Raw genomic sequence first — 9,263 nt, 5'->3', positions numbered from 1 at the left:
TCTGTGTTGAGCTGAAGTTCCATGCTCAGTTCATCCATGGTATGGTTGAGGATTTCCAAAACCTCTTGCTCCTTAAGGATGTACTGAACCTTTCGGTGCCAAATATCATAATTGTCACCGTTCAGCTTCTCACCCTTATTGAGGTCAGCCATAATGGTCTTGGATGCTGAAGCCATAATCAATTACTATAACACATTGACATAACAAATGCAGAATCAATACTAGCACATTTTACAGAGTAACACACATATTTAATTTGTAGCAAAGACAAACTAAATTAATGATAATTCAACAAAAGACACAAAAGCAAAAGTTCGCTATGTTTCCAATCAACTTCTATGTACAATTATTCTATTATCATTAATTAGTTTAATTTGTGCAAATTTTAAGTTATAGGTGAGAACTCCTTTCAATTCTACCAACCTATGAACTCTCACTAGGAAAAATAATTACATGATCTTATGTAATTTCTACATTTTTCCTTAACACAAAAAAAACATAGCATGATAATAACCAACATATAAACAACAATCATACTTCAACTATAATAAAAAAAAAATGCAATTCAACATGTAATAGATTTCCTACCATTGTTCTAATTTTCTAGCAACTAGAAAATTGCAAGTATATTAAAATATATACATCATATCATTGAACCAAGCTTTACACAGCATATATAACATCATTTGCACACAAGCTAGCTACTGTATTTCCTAAATCACAAGAAAATACAAGCTACTAATGAATAAACTACATTAAACCCCAAAAAAATACGCGTACATAGGGTTCCCTACGCATTTTCATACATTTCTAAAATTTAAAAGTATAAAATAATTATACCACTGTGTAGAGGACACTCATACGAACCAAATGCCGCTAACCACGCTACAATCAAAGCCCCCACACGCCGCCTGAGTGCGCGGCGGATGTGGCGCACACGCCAGCGAGCCAAATGGCTCCTAGCCGGTCCGACCGGTTTGACCACCAGACCAGTTGACCGGTCCAACCGTTGACCGGTCAACGGTCGGGTCGGGTCAACTGGGTCGGATCCCTAGTCGGGTCGGGTTGCCGGCCGGTGACCGACCAGCCAATTGTCGCCGGGGGTGACGTCATTCGGCGACTGACCGTTGGATGACGTCACGGTGACGTCACCACGCGCCGGTTCGTCGACCGGTGCGTGTGGCGCACGCGCTGGCTTTGCCAGCGCTTTAGGCGCATGGCGTCCACGCGCAACGGCTTCTAGCCGCGCGTGTGGGCGCGTCCGACGTCGCCCGACGGCGCTCGACCCATTACCGGACTCGTCTCGACGAGCTGTTTCACCATGTATATTCAAAAATTAATTTTGACCAAAAAATTATTTCGAAAAAGGGCCAAAATTTCACGGATGCACTCGACCCCGAACCCGTTTTTTGCTTCGGTTCAATTTCGAGTTTTTCATATGGCAATTCCGACTATCAGAGATCCAAACAGTGTAGAATACAATCTCTTAATCTCAATATCAAATGGTAAATGAGAAAACTCGATAAAAAATAAGGCAGAAATCACGACCGTGCTCTGATACCAATGTTGGAATTCAAGTCGGCGGAAGACGACTTACCTGATTCCGATGCGAAAATAGCAAATAGCCCCGGAACGAACGTTGAATTACGAATAAATCACAAATAACACTACCTCACGTTAGTCTGGATGAATCACAAGGAAAACACCCGATTTCCACGGCGTAAATGCAAATTGTTCTTGCAAAACTGAAATGGAATGCCTTCTTCTTCCTTGATGGAAATGGAGAGAAATTTGGTGCGTATGTTTGCCAACCTCTCTAACGGTTGTGTTCATGAGGCTTTTATACGTCTCCATGACACCCCTACAAATGGTGTTCTTCCATCGTACCGTATCAAGTCCAAATGGTTCGGTCCAATCGCACCCCATCATGGACGTACCAGCTAAAGTATTACATGTAGCATGAACCAACAACAGCGTAGAGACCAAGAGTCTTTGGAAGTACTCGCCAAAGTAATAGGCTAGGAAAGAAACCTCCAGCTGATGCCCAAATTTGTGTAAGCTAGAATCTGAAAAGAGAACACCAAAATACGTGACCGTGAGAATCAAATCCTATTTATATCAATAGAATAAACAGGCCAGGATGACTACCGTTAATGTGAAAGCCTTAGATAAAAAACACATAAGGATTACTTAAATTAAGGCTTTAATACTACAGAAGTACTCGCTATACATCGCCATCCTCAATTTGTTTGGACAAATTAATGATAATCATAAATCGTGTGCTTGATTAAGGATAAGAATCCATGAGCTCGTAACTTTTCTTACCAGAGTAGAGTGATGGTTTCAGGTGTGCAGCTCACGGTGCCTCCGAGGACCATCCAGTCGCCGCTGCCATGGCTGTTGGTTGGAGCTGTGAAGGTCACGCCCATGCACGAGGTGTACACACCAAACTTGGCACCCACAACGGACCCAAGTGCAGCCTCCGCTTGGCTTTAGCCACCACATCGATGGTCACCTGCCTGCCCTTCAACGTTCTCACCAGGCCGTTCACGCTTAAGTCATTGACAATTGCGAGGATTGATTGGGCCTTGGCTCGGACCGTGGTCCCATTGCCAGGGCTCTGACTGAAGGAAGGAACAAGGGAGGGATGAGAGAGAGCGGGATGGCCATCAAAACTCAAGAGGAGCTTCATGTGAGAGTACTCAACGGCAAGGAGCTTACTGGGATTCTTGATAGAGAGAGTGATGTTCCAATTGGGCAGTGACATGGAAGGTGGATATATTGAGGGACTAAAGGGAAGAGCCCAAGTTGAGCTTGAACTCCGGAGGCATTAGGGCGGGTATTGCTAGGAAGATGACCATGAGGAGGCCGAGAGTGGTGGGCATGGCAAATGCAATACAGCGGCTGATGATCATCAGCTCGTACCAGTGGGACTGTGGTGGCCCGGGCGATGGTGATTCTGGATTATGAATCGCACGGGGTGGAATGGCGGTCATTTGTTTCGGGCACAGCAATATAAAGAAGGAAAATGGCATTATATAGGCAAATGCAACCGCGGAGCCCTGGAATGGAAGATTCCCGCTTGGAAAGAAAAAGAAAAGGAAACGAAAAATAAAGCATTGGTGTGGAAATCTCCTCCCGGAGTAATATTTGTCTATCTGCTGGTAGTAATCCGGTATGGTGGCAATTGCAAGGGCGTTTCCTCTAGGCCCGCCTCTTGACGGAATTTAAAATGGTAGAGAATGAATTAGTGATAACATCACACCGGACGATGATACTATAGCCTAAGGATAAAGTAACGTTTTTTTTTTTTTTTTTTCTACCTAAAGATAAAAGGGCGGCGGTGTTGCAACAAGTCTTCTCCAAGAAGCATCGTGTGGTCGGAGTGATCCATGCATGGGGATCAATCGCCTTCCCTCCCTCTCTCTCTCTCTCTCTAATATCTAACTGGTGAAAAATCCACGTAGGCATTTTCGATGGGCCCTGCCTTTTGATGGAAATTAAAAAGGTAAAGAATGAATTTGGTTTATATAATAAAAAATCATAAGACAAGAAGAAAGATAATGACATAAATAATCTCTGATTTTTTACTCAATATGTAATATAATTCATGAACTTTTAATTTATTCAATGTAGTTTCTGAACTTTAACCCAATATACATTGTAATCCCTAAACTTTTAATTTGTTCAATGCGATTCATAGACTTTTGTTTCTTGTTCAATTTCGTCCTTAAACTATATGAAAATATTTAGTATTGTCCTTTCATTAATTCAAATTCAAGGATAACATTGAATGTTTTCATATGGTTGAAAAACTAAGTTGAACTTGTACAAAAATTTGAGAATTACATTGAATAAATTCAAAGTTTATGGGCCACATTACCCATTGGGTTATAGTTTAAGAATTATATTGAACAAAGTAAAAGTTCATAGACCACATTATACATTTACCCAAAATTTATGGATCATTTGTGTCATTTCCCATAAGAAAATAATACAATCAGTTGATAAGTTTTTTTTTTTTTTTTTTTTTTGTCGTATAGTTGATAAGTTTTTAATGAGGCTTATTTTCATTCAAATTCCTATTATCTATTAAATTTAGACTTAATTTTTTTTAACGATGCAATGGTATTTGGAAAAGCAAACTAAGATCAATTTTTATAGCACTTAAATTTAATAAGATAAGAATTACGTTTTTACGAATCATCATTTCATTGTGTAACTTTGTCCAACCAAGTTAGTTATGAAGCTACAATTTTGATTGTGGGAGTATGGACTTTTTTGTTGCATGGGATAATAGTGGATATGATATACATTGAATTGGATGAAGATGGGATTTCTAATTTCTTATACAATTTTTGGTAAATATTCAGATATAATATGGATATGGATATATCCTATTCAAGTTGAGTGTTTGTAGCAGGAGAACAACACCTGCTGCCTAGGCCATATGCCACGCATCCTCCTTGTGGCATGGCACGGCCGTCGCACGGTCGCCCACAAGAGCACCTTGCTAGGCACTGGCAACCTCCCAACATAATGACTTTGGCTGCACGCAATAGCTCCTCCGTAATGGAGATCGAGTTGAGCCTCATTAGTGACAACAAGACGGAGCTCTGTGGGAGGCGAGGGATATTAGCCATGGTGGATGGAGAAGAGAGATGAGTATGAGGGCAAAATCCAAACATATCATTTTCAAGTATAACTCAACCTTTAGGGTTATATTTGGTCATATGGATTTCTAGTTGAGATATAATCGAATAGGACATGATATAAAATCAAAGGATTTTGCTATATTCTCACCGTTTAGTGAATCGCAGTATTAAAAGTTAAAACTGAGTGTTCATAACCTATCATGTCCATTTACCCTTTCTTTTCTTATTTCTTTATTCCCTTTCCATGATTATGCTATAATTTTTTTTTAAATAGTAAACTATACTAAAATATCTAAAATATGTAATAAATATAAATACTAAATATATATTATATGTATTGAATTCATATTATAAGATAAAAAGAAATTTGAATATATAAATAAAAATAGGAACAAATCAAAGTGAAATTTTTGTTTTATCCTATCATTTTGATTTTTATATCATAATTCAAATATTATTTTAATTTTATTAATTTACGATGTTAATTATTCAAGAAAAATAACTTTTGTATTATTGATATCAGAAGTCCTATCCACATTTATCACACATTTTTCTACGGGATAACTTTATCCAAGTTATATCCCTATTATACTTTATCCTATTTTGGGTAAGAACCAAATGCATAATTGAATAATTTTAATTTATTTTGAATTTTATCCCGAATACTAAATGTAGCCTTGGTGTACTTAATCCAAAAATATTATAGTTTTGAGTTGCCCCAAACATTGGATAGGAAAAAAGTTATCCTATCCAATTTTATATTCTGCCCACTAAATGCGGCATTAGGAATAACTAGTGTCTCTTTTTTCCCAATCCAACAACTAGAACTCTTGAAGAATGAAAGGAAAGAGCCTGAACTCCGGTATTGCCAAGAAGATGACCATGAGGAGGCTAAGAATAGTGCGTTCGCCAAATGCGATAGGGCGGCCAATGATCAGCCTGTACCAGTCGGACCGCGGCAGCCCCAATGTGGTGATGCCAGATTGTTATGGGCAGCAACACCTCCAACGAATTAAAGGTGTTGAAAAGTCTTCCATCCATTTCCTCGAAGTTGTCTTAGCACCAGCAAGAATTGCAATCCTCCACACAACCAAGTAGTCAGTCAATTGGGATCACTTTTTGACTATTTCGTCGTCTATTTTGACTATTATTGATATTTAATTTTTGATGACCTTTTATTAATCAATTAATGCATGAAAACTTAGAAATCGATCATATTTGCATTTTAAGGGCATTTTTCATTTGATAGCAGTAAATCCACATAAATTGCATTCCAGTTGGATTTGAGCTAGATGGATGGGTACATGGAGGTTCCGAGGTTAAGCATAGATTTGGATTAAGCTTGCGGAAGCAAGAAATTCTGCTAAGCTCATTATCTCACTTATAACGGCCGAAAATAGCTGACATGTTCAGCCACAAAAATTGAGGAAATTGAGACCACACGCAATAGAATTCCTTCAGCATCGTGGTTATAATTCTCTGCAATCTTCACACATGATATATCCACCATTGTATGTTCGTTTCATTCCTAGGAAAATTTATTTGGAAGTCAAGAGTAGGAGGGGGTGGCTAGATATTGAAAGATTTATAAGCTAAAAGAGACGAAATTTGGAACCTTTTCTTGGCCACGTGCGATTGAGTGGAGCCTTAAGCAATCAAGTAAAGAACAAGGCATGCAAAAACAGAAAAGGGATCACAAGACTGGAAGGAAATCCGTTGCTCCATTGCCTGGAATCTAAGAAACCCGAAAACTATATTTGGTCACCAGCCTGGAAACATGAGAAGGAAGTAATAAGGGGACATCGCATATTGGAAAGTAGATCCGCTTTGCTTTCTCCTCGATGATCACGTTTCCACTATTGCCAATGCCAAGAAAAGCTACATGAAAAGGACGAGGAAAAGGCGATGGGCGGTTTCCGCTGCTGCATTATCCCCCTATTCACACATGCCATTAGTCAAATCGGAATCCACGTAGACATAACCTAGAATTAAATTGCATTTCATGCATTGCCTATAGTTTTGTCTTTTATAAGGAGGAGCAGAACCCAACTAAAAAATTAGTTAGAATTGCATAATCATCGCTATTTATTACTTTGATATATTACTCACCGCATGATTACTCATTGTTTGTTGGTACATTAGGGTTAAAACTTGCTAAGACTACTTGCTAATTTTTATTTTTATTTTAAATAAGGAGAAAATGTACCGAAAACGCGTTAAATTAATCAAGTGTAACTAAATTCCTGTATCCATGAATTTTATGTTTGCATAGGTAAACTATTCTCCCACATTTTGCTTAAGTTATGGTGACTCCTGATTGAATTTAAATTGCATGTTAAATTCATTAAATCAAAATCACTAAGGTGCAATTGGTGTGAACATGGAAAAGTCCATGCTAAATCTTTAGTTTAGTAATACATTAACTTTCTTTTTTGTGATTTACCTTTAGTAAGGTCGCGACATTTCGTCATCTACTTTTGAGTATGTTGGCGTCTCTTTTTGACAGGCCTAGCAATGAAGATGGGAGAAAAGAAACATCGGGAGATTACACTTTACCCATCAAGTTCTAAGAATTGTGGTGAGTTTTATTGTGATTTATTCTCAAACTTCTTGAAATTGATGGCAACATTTCTTATAGCGTTACTCCAACCAAATTTATTTGATCACATGAATGCACACATCTACATATATGAAAAAAAAATATAGAGACTCTTGCAAAATATACTTCAAAACTATATAGTAATGTGCATTTGGAGTCAACTTCGATTAAAATTCTAGCTAAAACTTTAGTCACATGCTCTCACATGTTATATTTTTCAAAATTAAACTTCTTATATGACAAAATTGACTTTCATAAGCAGTCACGTAACTTTACGTGATTGGAGTTTGAAGCAAAATTTGGTTAGAGTTAACGTCAGTAGCAGATTGCAACCCATTTCTAGAATTCGGGGGGCAAACTAGAAAAATTGTTACAATGTTTTCAAATTTGGTCAGAGGGAACACGAGCGACATGCCAAAGTAAATATAATATGAACACCTACCAGGTCTGTCCTCGCAGCTAGCAGATAACATCACACTTTTCAGATTATCCTATTTGATAAAGTTTACTTGTTTAACCGAAAAGTAGAATTAGAAGTAAACACCAGTACATTTTCAAAATTGTAAACTTTGTCTCAACAAAAGTTCCATTATTGTTCACTATTAAAATGAATGATGTGCTGAACCCACCTGTACTTTTTTACGTACCCTGAGAATACAATATTCTCAGGCTAAAATGAATTTGAACAGGGAAGAGATGACCATGAATTGATGATAAAGTGACGTGCCCTTTGGAGAATTTTCTCATGATGCTTATTTTATTTTCAAAACTCGTACCTTTCCATCTTATCATCGCCAAACCCAAGGTTGCTTCACATAAATAAAAAGCAGTCCAGAAAATAAAAGAATTTTGCGGTCTCTTGACAAGTTTTTGAGGAGGCTTATTTTTATCCAAATTTTCATTACTTATCGGTTCTATAATGCTTGTTCATTAAGGTAATTTGCATATTGGATATCATCATGAGAAGACTCTGGTTTTGAAAAGCACAATTGTCAACACAACGTATGACATTATTATCACGCCAGCTGAAATCTATGAATAAATTGATAATAACTGACATACAAAGATATAAAATTAGTCAGGCATATATTAGTGTGCTTATGCATTTTAGAAGCCACATTGCTCGATTTTTTTTTTCATGCCAGAATTTAACATATGATTCCAATTTAAAAAAATAATTGTGAAATTATATCTGATTTTGGTATTTATTTCTTTTACAAGTTGAAGTGTTCCAGAACGATCAATTGTTCTAAAGAGCGCTATTACAGACAATTTTGTTAGGGTGCATCATGTGAAGAATTCTTCATTTACTTCACATTAAAAATGAGTGATTTCGAAATATTTATTAAATATTATAAGGAAAATGTATATTCCGTTTCCCAATTTCATGAACAATTCCAACAAAAGCATCTCAACACCCACATGATGCACCGTATGTAAGAAGAACATCCGCCTTCTCTGAACTTAGTTGAGGCATGTCTGACCATCACCTGGTTAGCCACTATATATTTCTCATTTATAAACCGATCTATGTCGGAACATAGCGAAGCTTTTGCTTCTGATTCTGAAAGGACAATGGCAACTTGGCCATTCAAATCTTTATAAATGTAACTGCATTTCCCCTGTTGTTAGGAAGTGGTCCTGAAATGTCTCCTGCTGAATACCGATGTGAATGATTTTTATAATTTTTTAATGATTTCTTTTTATTTTCTTCTCTTTCTCTTTTCTTTTTTTATTGTTTTTCCTAAGAAGAATGTCAGAGATATATATTATCAGCAGGTTGCGGTCACGGATCACTCACCACAAGTGAGGATTTGACTGGCCACGACGCCCTTGTCTAGTGGCTAGCGAAGGCGTGTAGGCACTCACTACCCATCACCAAGGCCCAATTGAAAAAACACCATAAAAAAATTCATAAAATCAGAAAAATAATAATCATAAATTTTGTCCATGTCATCGCAAAGCTGGTGAAAGCAAAATTCCGCATGATATTTTATATACTCTACCTT

The sequence above is a fragment of the Eucalyptus grandis genome, chromosome 2 (genome assembly GCF_016545825.1).
Source record: "Eucalyptus grandis isolate ANBG69807.140 chromosome 2, ASM1654582v1, whole genome shotgun sequence".
Taxonomy (NCBI): domain Eukaryota; kingdom Viridiplantae; phylum Streptophyta; class Magnoliopsida; order Myrtales; family Myrtaceae; genus Eucalyptus; species Eucalyptus grandis.
Note: the sequence above shows the minus strand (reverse complement) of the source record.